Raw genomic sequence first — 19,274 nt, 5'->3', positions numbered from 1 at the left:
CCGCACATTATAATTGAATTCAAAGTATGGAAGTTAAAATTCTGCCTTTATGTGAAGCAAACCTAATACAAAATGGTCATTCAAAGCTTTTGTAGGAATAAATTATTCCCTGAGGAATGTGCTTGATAAGTAATAAACATGGAAAGCCTTTGTTTGTTCTTTGTTAGGCAGAGGAAAACTAATTTCACAGTTTGTTGTAGCTGAATGTTTGGCATTTGTTATGTTTATTCTTATTCTGTGTTGTGGATATTTAATCTTCCCCTTGGAAAATTACTTTTTATTTAATGAGATATTTTACCCAGTCCATTTGTAAATAAAGCAGCCATACTTAAATAATTCAGATTCCTGTGGTTCTCATTTTACATCTGATTTCCTTCTTGGCTCATCTACCAGTTTACATGGCTTGATTATCTTCCCAAATTATCTTACCAGGAATACTCTGCAGGGTCTTTCCCGTGGAAACTATATTAAACCTTTAATAATTCAGCAATTCTGACACTGTCACACCTTCCGCAAAGTGCAGTTATCTGGAAGACATTCTTCCATGGACAACATAAAAAATATCCTCCTAGTATCAGCATAAAAAGTATAGGAACGATCCCTGGGGATTTAAAGAAATCCCTTAACTAATTAGAAAGACTACTTTAATATTTATCTCCAAATTGTTTCTGTTCAATATGTTCTGACCTAAACAACATGCACGTATAGTAATGTGCTCCCGTTAAAAAATAATTTATTTTGTAGTGAAAGCAAGGAGCGTTTACATGTCCCTTCTTGGGTGAGTTTTTCTGTTGGTTGTGAAGAATAGAGGGAGGGTTTCTTTATGAAGGTGATATCTAACTTCCACAAATAGTGTAATAATTGCTCTTTTTGTTAATCACCAGATCACCATTATATTTATCTATTGTGAAAGTTATGAATTTGGAGGGTAAGGATGCAGTTAGCCATTGTTCTTTTAAGAGATAGTAATAAAATATTTTGGATTTGCCTAAATCATCATTTGGACTAATGAGGGACTCAGAAAGTAACACAGAAAAAAAAGTCTGAAAACGTCATCTACTTGGCTAAATGGTAGGAAAAAAGGTATTAGATAGATCGATAAATGGGAAATATCCGAGACTAGCCCAATTCCAACATGCCCCATGTAAGAGAAGTGCTGTGATCTCCGTCCTATGCAGGACATACTTCATGCTCGTGGCTGTCACCCTATAGTTGGTGGCCTTAGATGGTTGGGAACAATATCTCTCTGAGTGATTCTGCACAGCCAAGCGTAGTTCTGAAAACTATTTTCTACTGATTCCTACTATTTGTTGAAACAATTTGTATCTAACATTTAGGTCTGTATTTGTTTCATGGGACTGCCATAACAAAGTACCATAAACTGGGTGGTTTAAAACAACAGACATTTCATTGTTTCACAATTCCAGATGCTATGAGTCTGAAATCAGGATGTCAGTGGGGCCCTGCTCTTTCTGAAACCTGCAGGAGCAATTCTTCCTGGCTCCTTTCTTGCTTCTAGTAGGTTGCCAGAAATCTTTGGGATGCTTTTGGCTTGTAGCTGCATCACTGTAATCTTAGCCTTCATTGTCACATGGTGTTCTGTGACCACCTTCTCCTCAGGTTGTCGCTCAGTTTGGATTAGGGGCCCACCCTGCTCCCCTGTGGTCTCGTCTTAACTAATTACATCCACAATAATCCCATTTCCAAATAAAGGATTTATTTTATTTTCAATAAAATTCTGAAATAATGAGGGTTAAAACTTCAATATATCTTTTATGCGAGATGCAATTCAATTCCAAACATGCCATGAATTGCATTTTTGTAATTTCAGATGAAAATTCTGGTGAAGGTATTTTCCATGAGAGTATTTTCCACTGGTAAGCAAATATTTGTTAAAACCTATAGAATGTCCTGAATGCTAGCTGTTGTAAGCTGTAATGGGCATTACAGCAATATCAGTCTGCACATTCTGACTTCTATGCGCAAATCATAAATGACCTGGATAAAGCTTGGGTGATTTTCCCAGGGTGAAATTTGGAGCTGAGCATTGGGGTCATGCTTTCATTGTACGTTGTCTGTGTTCTGAGCACTGCACTAGCCACATTCCTTATCCTATTCATTCTTACAAAACTACAAGAAGGTAGAGGTGCGTGGGTGGGCATCTGACTCTTCATTTTGGCTCAGGTCATGATCTCATGGTTTGTGAGTTCAAGCCCCATGTTAGACTCTGCACTGACAACACAGAGCCTGCTTGGGATTCTCTCTCTCACCTTCTCTCTCTGCCCTTCCCTACTCATTCTCTCTCTCTCTCTCTCTCTCTCTCTCTCTCACATACACACACACACACACACACACACACACTAAATAAATAACTTAAAAAACCATTTGGGTCCTTTAAAAAATACAAGAAGGTAGTATAATCAAGTTCTTCAGTTAAGGACACATGACCTGGAGATACTAAATTAACTTGTTTCAGAGAATTCTATGGATGACACAGGATTCAGACTCTACCGCACAACATTCTAATTCTCTGGGAACAGAGGGAAAGTGAAAGGAGAAGTTGAAGAAATTGTACTTGGCATAATAGGCAGGGTTTTATTATGTCAGCAAAGTGTGAAGTGTTATAACCTACCAAAGCTAGTAACTTCATAGGTCTCTCAGTATTGCCCACAACGCAGTAACTGCTGTGTGTTCTTAATTTACCACTGAAACATGTTGATAACCTTTATTTACATGGTAATAAATTGCCTTAATTTAACTTCTAATATCAGAATTGAATAAGGTTAATTGAGGTCCCAGAGCACATATGAAGAGTTTGAGAGACTTAAACACCAAAACCCTTACTGCACCCAAAGCAGTGAACATAGAGCAGAACCATGGATAGGATCATGATTGCTATGTAATTACAATTGTATACTAGTAATTATTTCAACAAGCCTTTTCGACTGTCTAATCAGAAACCATGAATATGTCGGAAGTCGGTTGTACTGCAAGGCCTTCATAGCTAGCTAGCTGATGGCACAATCTGTATAATCACTGTCCTGGCTATAGTCACAAATCAACACAACCCTTGAGCTCCAAGCACTTTGTCTAGCACCAAGCCTCATTGCATGCTGTATGTACATATTGCATGCTAGCACATACTAGCATTCACTCCCATTTCTCTGCAGCAGAAGAGTTATCTCAAATCTATGAGCAACCCAATTCCAGAATTTCTTTTAAGGGTCCACTTGTCGGGGCCACCTCAAGCACCATTTCCTGTGTCTTGTCATTATTGTAGCAGGAAACGGTGTACTCAAAGTAGATAATTTGAGAATGCTCTTTGCAAAGCTGTGGACAGAGTGTGGGAAACCACAAGGTATGGTGCAGTACACCAAGAGTAGACACAGTGGAACATCATGTCCAACCTTAGGCTTGCAAGAGCAAAGTCAAGGAGCAGTTAACATAACATGGAAAGTAAGACAGCTGTGCACAGAAGACCACATAACAGATTCTGGAATCCTTATTTATTTTTAATTATAAAAGTATTTATTTATTTTTGAGAGAGAAAGCGAGCAGGAAAGGGGAAGAGAGAGGAAGACACAGGCTCCGAGCAGGCTCTAGGCTCTGAGCTGTCAGCACAGAGCCTGACACGGGGCTCAAACTCATGAACTGTGAGATCATGACCTGAGCTGAAGTCATATGCTTAACCAACTGAGCCACCCAGGCACCCCAGATTCTGGAATCTTTAGTTAAGGGATACAATAGCTCACACAGAACCCAACAAGAGAGTAACAGGGCGTGTAAAAACCATGACCTCAACTCTCCTCTTCCCCTCCAATCTCCCTTTGGTCAAATCTTACCAGAAACTAGAGGACAAGGCATGCAATGCAGGTAAGTCAGCCACCCAGGACACAGAACAGGGTAGGGAAAGATGGAAAATAGATCTTCAGGGCAAAAAGAAGGTGCATAGTGCAGTTGCCAACACAATCCAAGTCCTTGTATCTTTTCCTTAGACACTACTTTTACTTAAAAGCCCTTCAAGAGGTGACTTGATTTTCTCACATTTCTAATACCTCAGTATTGCAGAGTATCTCAGAACTCACAGTAAGAGAGGATAAATTTCTTCACCCTGGCTTATGCTTCCAGTCCCTTCTTTACTTTCTCCCTCAAAAGCTCATTAGAAGCACCTCCTATCAGGAGTATCATGATAGTATCATGGATACTATCAAACATCCTTCACTAATACAGATGTATATTAACCTCAGGGTCACTAAAGATTTTAGTACATGCCTTGCTGTCCTTATGTCTACACTACTTCTGTTATGATTTCTGATTTCAGTATTTAACACTGGCCTTCAGTTCCTTAACCTCCTGAGTCCCAAGCACCTTTTTCCCATAGTTATAACTAGACATTTCTTCACTGATCGCTACATCATTTCCAGTATATCAATCATGCCAATTTCAAGTACCCTGCTCTTCAGCTAATATTTTCTATATTCCCAGCTCATTTTCTCTAATACTTTTACTCCTGTAATTCTTCAGCTTCACTAGGCCACTTGTCTACTGTGCCAGTCCTTTTGTATTTTGCGTCTATATCCCATCACGATAATTACTTTCTTGCACACACACTCTCCCTTGCCCCATCCTCCCATTGTACTTGTGCAGAATAATCTTTACCCTGATTGAGCAGCATAATTCTGTATATTCACACTACACCTCTATCCAAACACATGCATGTGACTAGAATAGAACATACAGCATGCTGATAGGTATCTCTTTAAATTTATGATCACAAATCTCAAGGGCGACTCTCGGCTCTGCCGAGCAATCCTACCATATTATCTCAGGGAAACCAGTTTCCCTCTCTGTAAGACTTCTATTTCACACCTTCTACCCTACCCTTGGGTCCCTAACACCTCTTTCTTTCTGAAAATCAGCTGATGCCTTTGGATCTTTTTAATTCATATTTTTTTAGAGGGAGGATATACATGAGCAGGGGGTGAGGGGCAGAGGAAGAGAGAGAGAGAGAGAGAGAGAGAGAGAGAGAGAGAGAGTCTAAAGCAGGCTCTATTCTCAGTGCAGAGCCTGACCCAGGGCTTGATCCCTTGACCCTGGGATCATGACCTGAGCCAAAATCAAGAGTCAGACACTCAGCCAGCTGAGCCACTCAGGCACCCCTGGATCTTTTTAAATAAAATATTGAAACAATCAGAAAATAATGCCCTTATTCTTTCCCCCCTAAATCAACATCTAGCCTACATCTGCACTCATATATTTTGCCGTTCATCTTACAATTGTGAAACCACCCCTTTAAGTACCGAAGTCCAACACCATCATCGGTGCAGTGAATCCAATCTCTTGTCTACTCAAAGACATTGCCTCCACAGTCATTTTCCCTCTGGTCTTCATTACAAATGCCCTTCTTTATTGGACTTTAAAGCAATTACCTCCTGTTGTTCCTTACCTCCCTTTAACTACTGTTTCTCTCCTCTGCTCCTTTTTATGATAAAGGAAAGACTTGCATAAATTCACTGTCTCCATTCTCTTACCTCTCTTTCCTCTTGAATCTGTGCCAACCACTCTGCCTCCCATGTCTCTCCACCTAAACTTCCCTTGTCGACATCAACATTCCCTACAGTGCTAATAAGTTCAATGGGCATTTCACAATGTCCTTCATACACAATTTCTTACCCACATTTGATCTTTCTTGAAATTGTTGCATCACTTGTGTTCTGGGACAATGGAATCTCCTGGTTTTCCTCTCACTTCAAGGCCTGTTCCTCCTCAGATCTTCCTTGACCTTTGAATGCTGCACTCCCATAAGATGCCATCCTGAGACCTCTCCTTTTCCCTGTCTGAATTTATTCTTTAGATTATTTTATCCTTTCTCGTGGCCATATATTCACTGATGATTCTTAGGTATATACATCAGCAACCCAGATCTCTAGACCGCATGTCAATTCCTGCTGACCCCATCCCCTAAACTGCTCCCCACCGGTCTAGCCCTAGGTGCTACTAGGAAACAGCACCACCCCCAATCCAGTTGTCCAGGCCAGATTCTTCCCTCAGAACCCACATTTAAACCTCTAGCATTTGTTTTAAGCCGTAGCTCGAAAATTTCCCAAATGTGACCATTTATTCACACCCATATGGCCTTCAACTAGTAAAAATTGCCATCATTCCTTACCTATTGAAGTAGATAGTTTACTCCTATCCCTGTTTTATTACTTGTTCTCTGTATTCTATTCTCCACCCAGCAGTCAGAAAAATCTTAGAATGTCCTTCATATCTTTCCATTTTCTTACGCAAACACTCCAAGTGTTACTCCAAGTGTTTACAATCCTATTGCGGTAAAATGTAAATACCTCACCATAACTGCCAATCTGACCTTCAAATCCTCTCCCTAAGCTCACTGTGCTCTTCAGAGCCTTTGCTGTTCATGCACATAACAAGCTCTAACCTGACTCATAGCCTTCGACTTGCCATTCTTTTTCTTGAGGATATTCTTTCTTAGATATTAACTTGTCTCCTCCCTTTATTCAGAACACTGTTCAAATATTAGTCTTTAGAGATACATTCCCAAAGCACCCCACCTAAAATACAACCATCTTCATAATTTAGAAAAATTAAAACTGAGGATGTTCTTGTTATGTTTTTGACCTGAATGATTAGTTATGCTCAATTCCAACTATCCAAGAAGGGTAAGGCAACAAGGATGATGACACTGAAGTAGAATAATGATTTTTATTCTAAGTAGGAATCAGTTTTACATCTAATTTGTCATACTTCACAAAACCATGTGAAGAACCAGAGGACATGTATTTCAATGATCTACATAGTCATTAGTGCATAGTAATAACAAAAATTAAGATTAGGCTCTGAAATCAGAGTTTTCTATAGGAGGTGAAATATGATAACCACAGCTCCAGTTGTTGTGACATCGAAGCTATGTTGCCACTGATTTAAATTTTGCTGTTATAGGCCCAAGCCATGCTTCAAAGGAATAGAATATTTCTCCTTGGGTCTTAGTTTTACTTCCAAGGCAAAGTACTGAAGCATTTATGAATGGATTAGAAGTATCAAGCATCAATCATTGTCAGAATCTTATCAACTAGGAAACTAATTCCTCCAAAACATATTTTTGTTGAAATACTATTAGAATTGAATCTTATATCAAAATAGCAGACATGAAAAATATGTCCACTTTTGAAACGGCAGGAACACGAGCAATGTGTCTTACTCTGCAGTTGCACTAAACATTGATTCAGCTGCTGGATGCAAAGTTCACTTAATCTGGGGATGCTTAGTGCAAAAGTAATGAGGCTATTACTTTTTTAGCTTTGCCTCCAATCCAATAAAGAGAGTATTCTTTTCCACTGTGAGGTATCTCATTATGAGATCACTAACATTTTCAAAATCATCTCTGCATAAAGACGAGGTTAAAGCAATTCATACATAGCCACAAAACTTTCCCATTTTAATATATGAGGGACAATAATGAAAGTTTATCAGAAGCATTTTCTTCCCCCGTTTTGATGCCAGTGTTCTCATTTCATGACTCTACATAGTCACAGTGATTATAATCAAAATAAACTTATACTTTAAAAGGGGGAAATAAAAATATACACAACCCATATCAGATGTCCATGGAAAATAGATTTTGGGAAGATAATGCCCACGATGCTCCAAGCTAGGGGGATGGAGAATGGTCTAGCAGGTAAGAACGTATATTTGAATCATCTTATATTTCAGAAAACTTTACCCAGCACAAATCTATGAGACAAAACTTTGTTAAATCTATTCTTTTATTTTTTTTTCAGGCACAGATTTGGGACTATGGTATTTTACTTATAGATCTCAGTCTGTAAATGATCACTGAAATATATGAATCTCTATGTTTTGTGCTCCTAACTCTGTCCTCAACCTCAGCAAGAATGTGCTGGCCATATGATGTGCACTCAAGGACACCATGCTGATTACCTTATATTTTGTCACCCAAAATAAATTTCAACAACGAAAGGTTGTCCAGTAGGTTGTATTTTCTTTAAGTGTAGTTCACAAAGCATTAGTAACACATCAGGAAACTTGACATGGTATGCCGACCAACTATTTAGGTTTCATTTTAAAGTTTTTCATGTATTTTAAAATGTCTCAGCATACTCATCAATCCTGTGATTTCATAGATATTAAACTTAAACATATTTACTAAATATCAAAAGTCAGTCATTTGAGAAAATTAAAGTTTATTAAAGAGTATACCAGTGTGCATCAATGGCACCAATGTAAGGCACCCTCCCTCTCTTTACAGCACCAACATTGGCCAGTGTTGAACTATATTCACATCAACTCATTCACTAACCATTTTGTGAGCTCTTAATTAGCATAAATTATTTTTCTAAATGCAGAACTGTACTTGTCCTTAAGGAGTTTAGAGTCTAAGATAGAAAGAGAGGTAAATATATATTTGAATGTATCAAGAGTTCTAAGAGATAAGCATACAGTTCTCTGATAGTTTGGATGAACTAAAAATACCCCAATTGGAAGACCTTAAGAAAGGCTCTTTATGGAGAGGTGGCAATGAAGGGAAACTTGAAACATTCTCATCATTGGGATAAGATGAGAAAGCTGTATTCCAGGCAGTAAATGGCATAAACAAAACACTTACAGTCATTTTCCAAGAGATAAAAGTCATCTTTAAATACTACACTGGAGAGTGGGGTGCCTGGGTGTCTCACTCAGTTTAACGTCTCACTTTGGCGCAGGTTGGGATCTTATGGTTCTTGAGTTCTAGCCCTGCATCAGGCTCTGTGCTGACAGTGTGGAGCCTGCTTGTGGTTCTGTCTCTCCCTCTCTCTCTGCTCCTCCCCCACTCTCTCTTTTTCTCTCTCAAAATAAATAAACTTCATAAAATAAAATAAAATAAAATAAAATAAAATACTACACTGGGGTCAAAGGGGATTAAATGTAGTATATTTCTAGAGGGGGCCAAAGAAACAACACTTCACTTATTAGAACAGAATTTTTCTTAAACCAGTATTTTGCACTGACCTTATTTTTACTTATTTGGAATCTATCTCATCTTTGACTACAGAGGCATTTTTAAACATGAATGACTCATTTGAAATCTATACTTGGAAATGTCATATTTTCTAAGACTCAACAGGGATTTACTATATTTTCAAAGATCAATTTCTAGGGGAAAGGGCTTTATATATAAAATTAATCCCTTGACATATTACACAAAGACAAAAATCCTTTACAATTCACGATGCTTATTTCTAGTTCTGACATTTCTATCTTCCAAGGTGGCTTCCTTATTCAGAACATAGTAAATGGACTTGGTTCATCACCAAGTAATTCTTAATTGCAGGTGTGTTAAGAAGCTCCTCTTAATGTTCAACTGCAGACGTTATACTAAACATACTTGACAATAAACTGCCAACCAATGGATTTATTTTTTACCTTGATGTCATTTTTTCTATGACAGTATCCTGGGTAGTAAGGAGATTATGCAGAATCCAAACTAAATTGCAATGCATTAATAATAGCTTTAACCTATTTGTAATTATATCTGATTAATGTAATACATCGGATATATTGAAAGTATAGATTTTCCAGGAAAATGGATTGGCTTGAAATTCTCCTGGGATTGTTTCTACCCAGGTACTCCACCGACAGCTGAAGTTGACAGGCAATGATGCTAGAGCTTACTCTACAAAGCTTGAAATATTGAGTAGAATTGATGAACTCAAAATAATCCCTTTTACTGCCAGTTATCCTGAGACAGTCTTACCCAAATTGTGTTTCAGGGAACAGTGGTTCTTGGCAACATTAATCAACATTTCAAATAATTTGGTAGATATTGTACACAATATTTTTCTTTTACAGGTTCTGAATATGAATTAACTCATTTAAGGATCTGAGGATTTCTAAAGGTGATTATATCATTATTTCACATATGGAGGGGAAGGTGCATATTAAAATTTTCATTCTGCCATCTCTAATGAAGTTTTGTAGCTATAATATTATCTTTTTTAATTTGTGTCTTTCATCCTTTGAATCAATTTGTGAAGGATGCTACTAATATATTTAATTGACTGCAGCTTTTTATTGATCCTAAGGTTTAGAAATCAATCAACAGGCAAAAAGAGCCAGCAAAACAAAATTTAAGTAAAAAGTAGGTATTTGTTTGTTTTAAGAATTCACATCTCTTAAATAATCTTTAGGCTCTATCAAAGACAGGACAAATTTAAGATAAAATGTGGCTTAGAAATTTAAGAAGGATACTGGGTAATAGAAATGCAAATAAAGCAAACCTAGCAATAACACTACTGAGAATAGTTTAAAATGAAATTGCATAATTTTCTACTTTTGTGTAAGGAAGGGAAGAATATAAGAGTATACATTTGACTTCTCTGTATTTGCACAAAGAAAAACGGAAAATAAACACGTGTAACTAATACTATTCTTGTCTGTAGGGAACCAAGGGCAGGACAGTGGAAAGAGACCAGGGTTAGAACAACACTTCTTGAAGTATAGATTTTCTAGTACTTTGATATTTGAATCACATGAATGTTTCATATTAAACATTAAAAAAACACTGTTGCATTTTTTAAATACAAACAATTTCTTTAGGTACTCATAAGAGATACTTCAATGTTGAAATATATAATGGTACATCAGTGTTCAGAATTTCTTTTCTTCACAGCTAATAGAGCAATAAATTAAAACAGAGGGAAAGGAAAGAGAAAAAAAATGGTACAGTGTTTGTGGAATTGCCATTAGTAATTTAGAGGGGAATGCAACTATGAATTCCTGTTGAATGTGAGAGTTTGCAGTGGTTGCTGATAAATAGACAGTCACATGCACAAATAGCAGACAAATCCCATAAGAATGGTAAATAGTTAATACAATGACTGAAGAGGACATAGTGATGGAAACTATTCTCCTTCAAATATTGGGGCAGTGGAATTTTTGAACTGATGTATCCCTTAAAGTATCTGATGTAAAAGATGAACGTTTTTTCTGGGGAGGGGGAGTAGGTAGGGAATGCACATATACACATACACAAAATTGTGTAATTTAGAAGTTAACACTAACACCTATGGATCCCAGGACACAAGACTCCACATTTTTTTTTTCATTTTTTTAACATCTTATTTATTTTTGCAAGACAGAGAGAGAGATAGAGCATGAGCAGGGGAGGGGCAGAGAGAGGAGACACAGAATCTGAAGCAGGCTCCAGGCTCTGAGCTGTCAGCACAGAGCCTGACACGGGGCTTGAACCCACGAACTGCGAGATCATGACCTGAGTCAAAGTTGGACGCTTAACTAACTGAGGCACCCAGGTGCCCCAAGCCAGGATCCCCAAGCCTCCACATTTTAACAGATAAAAGTACACACTAAGCCAAAGTGAAGTTGGATTAATTCTCAGCTCTGCCACTATGGCTAAGCGACCTTGAAAATATGACTTAATCTCCCTGAACCTCAATCTTCTTATCTTGAAAAGGGACTTGCTGATCCCTCTGGTAATAGCATAAAGGAAAAATTCAACAAACATTAAAAATTATTTAATTATTATTCCTATAATTGAAGTCCCTAATTTCTATATAATTAATTATCACATATAATTCCTATATGACTGCCAAAATAGAATTAGGAGTTCCACAGTTGAATGAAAAGATAGTTTGCCAGATCATATCACAGTAGCTGACACATCCTACTTCAACAATCTGGGGACAAACTGGGATTTCTAGATATTCAAGTGCAAAGGCTCTCATAGAATGGAATGCTTTTTCATGCCCCTACACAGGTATCTAATGTCAGGGACACTAGAGAACATGTTAGTGCTGATGTTAGGCATTGGTGTTAGTCCCAGGCCTCGCTTGTTTGCAGTGGGAAACTGTACAGTTCACTCAGGGAAGGAACTCCAGTTCTGGTGCTTTGTGTCTATTACAGTCAGATGGAGAAGTTGATGGTCTGACTGTTTAACTGGGTTCTGGAGGCACGTGCCAGCATTGAGAGTCCGGAAGTACTGTCAAAGTGTGCGAAGAACAGTGTAGGTTGAGAACATTTGTCGAGTCAGCACTATTTTGAATGTCATAAAAGTATATGATTATATGGAATTGCAATTTTTGTGTCCCTGGTAGCTTCAAGATATGAGGTGCGCTAGCAAAGGACAATGTGCTAAGCCGGACTTCTTTGAAGGGGAGAGAGGAAGGGGAAATCCTATCCCTTTGGAATAATTCAGAGATCAAAAAGCTGTCAACCTTCCCTAACATTTTAAGCCATCGAAGATAATGTCAGTTTCTAACAAGGCAAAGACTTAGAAAAACCCACTAAACATCAGTTTATCAACACCTTTGCAGCTTTTGGCTCGCTTTGCATAACTATGTAAGGAAAAAATGAAAATCAGTGGCTAAATCAAGCTCAGCATAAGCCTGAACATTGTTTCCTGCTTGTCATCTCATGAGGGACTTGGCTTTACTTGCCGTTGCAATCTCGTCCTACCTCCTTGATGGTTTGCAAAGATGAGCTAAGAACGATTGAATTTAATCTGCAATGGCTTCAATCGTGAGGGTCATTGAATGGCTATGTATTTGACATAAAGAACATGAGTAATAAGCATATTTCCATTCATTTCCTATTCCACCATACTATTGGTCTTCCAAAAAAAAAAAAAAAAGAAAAGCATGTTTGAGATTTAAACGACAAGTAACAAATTGATGACATACACTCCTGACTAATTAGACGAAGCCCTCCCTCCATGAGGCTCTTGACCTTTAATAGCCATAATAATATGAGCATTAGATCAATAGCCTGCTATTAGGCATTTGAAGTGTCCCCTTCGCTGTCACTGAATGTGGCAATTAGGATGGGACTTAAGGACAAAAATGTTTAGCTAGTGCTGTTTCATGGACAGAAACCTTTCAAATCTATTCATCATCACTTCTATCTTTCCTGAGAATGGCTTTACTTAGCTATCAATTCTCTCTTTTCAAAACTTAGTACCTTCTAGTTTGCTTTATTCAGTTAGTCCAGCGTGGCAATAATTGCATACACCATGTTCTTTTGAAGATACAGTTCAAAGATTTGTTATACAGGTTTGCTTTCCCTCCCTCAAGCTTCTCTCAATGCAATGGGTAGCCACTTTGAGGTTCTTACGTTTAGATGGGAAAGCTATGCTGTGAATCTGATCTTGTCCCTAAAAACAAAGCCTTTTAGTTGGATTTTTAAAAAATAATTTGAAGCCTCAGAACAATTGGTTTCTCCATTATTTCAGTCTCCTGAACGTACAGAATGTCTATGACCTTTCACTTCCTTTTTTAAAATGTTTATTTATTTATTTATTTTTGAAAGAAAGAGAAAGAGAGAAAGCAACAAGCAAGTGAGCAGGGGAGGGGCGGAGAGAGGGGGGCAGAGGATCTGAAGCAGGCTTTTTGTGCTGACAGCAGCAAGCCTGATGCAGGGCTCAAACTCCCAAACCTTGAGATCATGACCTGAGCCAAAATGGGCTCAGTTAATAGACTGAACCACCCAGGTGCCCTGTGACCTTCCGCTTCTGCATGACCCCTGCATGACCCCGCGTATCTCTTTTATATACTACTTTGCTAAGTACTTGCAATAGCAACACATCCGCATTGTTTCCTTTTTGACTTCTGCAGTGAGTGCTGTTGAATAAGGAGGAACGGGATCTGCCTTCCAGTCTGTTACAAGCAGAGGTTTTACCAAATGTGTCACTACTGTGTACATGAATCATTATCTTTTCAGTCTCCAATGCTAGTTAATTTTTCACCAGTCCCATGTTTTAGATTTTAGATTTTTATTACGGCCCTCCACTCCCAGTATCAATTTTTGTTCTTTTCAGGTGAGATTAGGCTATGCAGAGAGGAAAACTCGGGAAGATTCTGCGGCTAAACACATTAAAATTGCATTATGTGTCTTGCTCCATGCTACTCCATGTCCAAACAGGTTGGTACAGGGCTCTGCTATACAAAGTCACTTGGTTATTCAGGGAAAACCAAGCTCTGCCAGGTCACAAGTGGGGCGCCATCTGAAACATTGGCTTCTTTGGGATTCTCAGCAGAACACAGAGTGTAGGGAATTGACTTTGCTTTTCTGTGCATCAGCCCATAATATGATATATGTCTCTTCTGTTCTTGATCCATTGGTCAGGACTAGTCGTTTGCCCCGGTGTAACTGAAGGAGGGATGGGCTACATACAGGGCTATTCATTGAGTAGCAGATACCTACCAGACTATAACTAAAACATATTGACCAATGCCTTTGCAGCTCTTTCATATGTTTCCTTTGACCTCCCTAGTTTTCATCAGGTGATTATAGCTCCTTCGGTATTTCATTACAATTCTCTCTGAATTTTCAAACTTCCTTATAAGCCTCTTATATCCAATAGGGATTAACTTTCTCTCATTGATTAAAGTCAAAACCTCATCACTCTGACCATTTTAAAAATGTTTTCATATCTATGGTTATGTGAAAATAACTGATAAAAGACAAAATGTTAGATATATGCAGGTAAAAAAAATGGAACAATAGTTTCTAAGCCCTTGAAGCTCAGAAATGACAACGGCTGGAATATAGCATACTCTTTGAAATATGAACAAAAGGAAATGCATATTGAAAATGGTGGCTGATGTTCATGTTAATAATAGATTACAATGTCTTTTTAAAAGTTTTAAACTTTTGCCTGTCAACTAAAAACACTGAAGTAAAATATTAAAGATATAGCCACCTCTACAATCCATACATAATTAATGTTTATGACATATATTATGGTCATGAACATGCTATGGATGAATACAGATTGGATTTACAGACTGGTATGTAAAATCTGGGAAACAAGTCTTACCATAAAGAGAAGGATATTCACGATAATATTGCCCAGAGCTGGAAGACGACTAAATTTGTTGCCCCAGTTCAGTATCTCAGAGATTGACATGGAAAGAGCACAATAAAAGTTTTAATATTCAGCAGCTTTGAAGAATGAAGTGCTGTGAATGAGCAAGTATTCCGATTAATACATCTACCATCGGTATTATGTGTGAAATACGATTTTTAAAGAATTGGGATAGGATAGAATATAATTTTTGACTAGATAATAGAAATAATTTAATGTTGCTTTGATGATTCGGAAGACACTTAGGGATCGCACAGAATCCACACATAGTCATCACCATTCAGAAGAGACAGGTAAATGCTGAGTAACAGATAACTCCAGTTAATAAAAGATATTGTTTTGGGGGCACCTGGGTGGCTCAGTCGATTGAGCTTCTGACTCTTGATTTAGGCTCAGATCATGATCCCATATCAGGCTCTGCATTGAGCACGGAGCCTGCTTGGGAATCCCTCTTTCTCTTCCTCTGCCCCACTTCCCCACTCGCATTCTCTCCCTCTGTCTCTGAAATAAAAGTTTAAAAATAAATAAAAATGAAAGGTAATGTTTTTGGAATAATGCAGGCCACAGTGCTCATTCTAATCCTGCCCCACTCCCCATTTGAAGAAATGAAACAGATTTGTACTCTTAACATGCCCCATGCTTCCTTTTATTCACAGCTTTCTCAAGTACTTCTTTCCACCGGATTTCTGCCTTTTCTTCCCCCACCTTCACCTCATGAAGTTCTGTGCATCGTTCAAGGTCAATTTCTAGCATCAGGCCCTTCAAGATCTTGCTCACATGGGATTGGTGAGTGTGGTGTTGCAGGTACCATGTCAAAGTGTGAAATAGCAAGATGTCTAAGACAAGGTACTGTCCTTCAGGAAACATACAATGTAATGGAGGGAACTCCCTCAGAGATCGTTTCAGTATAAGGAGTGAGTCCAGCAGTGGAAGTGTTACAAACACATTCTTCGTTCCTTATTTGAACCGCCAAAGCAGGTGGCTGATGTCCCTCTTTTGACAATAATCTTATTCAGTAATAAAGTACAGTGCAAAGAGAAGCTTTATTAAACTGAATTTTTAATCCAAGATCTTTCACTTACTTGTGGTGACATCAAGCCAAATACTTAAATAGTTCACTTAGTATTTATTTATCTATTTACTTATTTAAATGTTGGTTTTGTTTTAAGTCTTTTTTTTTCTTTTGAGAAAGCTCAAGCAGGGGAGGGGTAAAGAGAGAGAGAGAGAGACAGAGAATCCCAAGCAGACTCCATGCTGCCAGTGCAGAGCCCGACACCGGGCTTGAACCCACAAACCGTGGGATCACGACCTGGGCTGAAACCAAGAGTCGGATGCATAACTGACTAAGCCACCCAGGTGCCCCAGTATTTATCTTTTAATATCTAATTGTGGTAAAATACACATAACCTAAAATTTACCATCTTAAAAATGTTTGAGTGTACAGGTCAATAATGTTAAATACATCCACATTATTGTTCATCTAATCCCTAGATCTCTTTTCATCTTGTAATCTCGGTATTTTAAAAAAATTTTTTAATGTTTATTTATTTTTGAGAGAGGCAGACAGACAGAGCATGCGTGTGTGAGAGAGAGAGAGGGAGACACAAAATCCAAAGTAGGCTCCACGCTCTGAGCTGTCAGCACGGAGCCTGATGTGGGGCTCAAAGTCACAGACCATGAGATCATGACCTGAGCCAAAGTCAAATGCTTAACTGACTGAGCCACCGCTAACCTCCGTATTTTTTTGATGAAAGGAATAAAGACAGTTGCAGGCTTGTTCAGGAATTAATAAGATAATATATCTAAAATACCTACTTCGGAACCTAGGACATAGAATAATGTTCAAATGACAGCTTTTTCTTTTCTTTTTTTTTTTTCTGTACCTCTTCTGTAATGAGACAGCATATTATCTATGTGGAATATCTCAGATATAGATCACATCTAAGGCTTATATAGCATATTGATGTATTGTAACAGGTACTTTGTAGATAATCGAAGAGAATGAGTGAGCAGACAAATGTGTAAGAAGAAGGGATGGGTAACAAAAGACAGGCATTTGAAGGATACTCAAATCAGAAATCCCAAACCAGAATTGTTGCCAAAACAGACCAATGGGAAATACATTAAGGGAGGCGGGGGGAAGGCATATTGCATGGATTTTGAAACTGAAGCATGATGAATCAAAAGAAACTGTAGGGCCAGGCCTTAGTTTACTATAACACTTCCCTCAAAACACACACAAACATCATTAAGTCACAGGCTGCCAAGAAGTCCAACAACATCATGCAGTGATATTGATATTCAGATGCAGCTCTGCTTATTCCTAAAACCATCTCATCTCATCCCATTGCCTCTGAAACATTAAATTGTATATTATCTTTAAAAAAAAAAGGTCACAACCTTGGCTTTTATTTTTTTAGACATTACTGTTAAAGGCATCTGATAGGAATGCTAATAATCACCACCATTTCCCTCTCTACAGAATATTATTAAATATAAAAGAAACAGCAAACACAAGTAATTAATTCTTCCTCTTTCTTTCTTAGTAATACCATTGAAATTAAAGCAGAGAGATGCATTTAGGAAATCTCCTGACTTAAAATGCTTCACAGAACTCCAAGTAAGTCTTACACGTGGGGACTATTCAAGTTCTGTCCAAATTATTTAATTGTATCTCTGGGCCTTGGCGTATTAAGAAATGTAACAAGGAGGTGGAAATGTATCATAAAATCTGTATTTTAAAGAAATCTCTAGCTCAGAGTAAATGAAGGGGACTGGGAATCAATTACACTTGGGTATGTAATTTGAATAAATGAAAATGCCAGGATGATTGAAGCTTGTATATTCAGGATGGTAGAATGAGTCTAATAGTTGATGACTGCATTTTAATAATATGAATACAGGAAGAGAACAAAAGAGAGAAAGAGAGAAAAGGAAAGGCTAAAATTACTAATACTGTAAATATTTTGAAATGAAGTGGTGTGCAATTGCACAAAAAGATGTTATGAATGAAAAAGCTTGGATTGACTTGGATGGAAAATGGAAAGTCCACTTGAATTTACTTGGCTAACACGGAAGCATCTAGAAATGAAAATGGTGACATATTTTAAGTCACTTTTTAAAGGAGACTTTTTTATACATTAGCATCATGAACAATAGGTTAATCAAAGGTGGACAATAATGCATTATCAAACTAATGGGTCAGTCCATGCAAAATTGAAAAGTAATTATTCCTTATGAATTTATTTTTTATTTACTTCTCCCAAAACTTATAAGACATCATTGACAATATTAGGAATGTGTGTGTGTAAATATGTGTGTGTATAACCCCCCCAAATATGTCCATGTACTCACATGCACATACATATGCACAAGTAGTTTTCCTTATATGTTTACTTATTAACATTTATACATAAATGTTCTTATTAATAAAAGAAACTTTCTTACATTCTTCTTTTGAGAATTAAATGACATCATACATGTAAAATGCTGAGCAGAACACATGTGATTTGGCAAGACGTCCTTGTGAAGAAAGATAAAGAGGGGATTTGAACATCATGCAGGAGAACATTTCTGAATTACATCAAATGTGGCAATATTACTGTATTTTGAAACTGCTTAAAAGCATAGAGTTGAACAAAAATCAAAATGACTCCATAAAATCTTCAATGAGGTTGGATTTTAAACTAAGTGATCTTTTCCCTCTCTTCTGCAAACCTCCCTCACTCCTTTCTTGGCTTTTAGTTTCTGGAACCAGCACCACCCTGAAAACAACTAAGGAGGTTGGCAGCATAAACATAATTCTGGTAGAACCCCACTTGATCCTGGCTTTCCCTATAAAACCCCCTAGCCCCTTCCTCTGGACAGACTTGCAGTTTTTGAAGGCCATAGCCTGTGGCAGCCTCCTTTGTCTTGCAAAGCAATAAAGCTATTGTTTCTCTCTATTCCTAACTCTGTCTTCCTGTAATGTTTTGGTTGCGAAGCAAAGAGATCCGTTTTGGACATTTGAGTGAAATTTATCTCTGGAATTCCTGAAGACCAAGGTCAGAAGAAAATGATCAGGAATCAACTTGTGTCATGGGCTAATAAAAAGAAACATAACAAACATTTCCTATTGTAAACTGCCTAAAAGTATTTTGTTATTTTGGAATGGGGTTTGAATAAGATAATATGATCCATAGTACACTGATGAAAATAGACTTGAAACACATATAATTAGACATAAAGCTTAAAGAGAGAAAAAAAACAAACAAATAGCAAAACAGTTATTGGATCATTTCACCCAGATCTAGGGTGGGTTGAGGAGGTGCAAATAATATGGTATTGCACCTAAACCTTAGAGTAACCGAACTGTTTGGGAGAATAATGGACATAG

At 37.7% G+C, this 19,274-nt stretch overlaps 1 long non-coding RNA gene across 6 annotated transcripts in view; it reads left to right on the top strand.

Moving 5' to 3' along the window:
* Window positions 1-18,843, top strand: part of LOC125151668 (uncharacterized) — a 135,285-nt gene extending 116,442 nt beyond the window's left edge. For 4 of the 6 annotated variants that reach the window (XR_007146911.1, XR_007146910.1, XR_007146909.1 and 1 more), the window contains 4 exons: window positions 9,871-9,917; window positions 15,556-15,685; window positions 17,446-17,519; window positions 18,361-18,843. This is a non-coding gene — a long non-coding RNA (uncharacterized LOC125151668). Of the gene's footprint in view, window positions 1-9,870; window positions 9,918-13,849; window positions 13,954-15,555; window positions 15,686-17,445; window positions 17,520-18,360 lie in introns of all 6 variants that reach the window. The other 2 variants (XR_007146912.1, XR_007146908.1) reach the window with 1 other exon arrangement.
* The last annotated feature ends 431 nt before the right edge of the window (window positions 18,844-19,274 follow it).

The sequence above is a fragment of the Prionailurus viverrinus genome, chromosome E1, assembly GCF_022837055.1.
Source record: "Prionailurus viverrinus isolate Anna chromosome E1, UM_Priviv_1.0, whole genome shotgun sequence".
NCBI lineage: Eukaryota > Metazoa > Chordata > Mammalia > Carnivora > Felidae > Prionailurus > Prionailurus viverrinus.
This window is presented reverse-complemented; position numbering and strand designations above follow the sequence as displayed.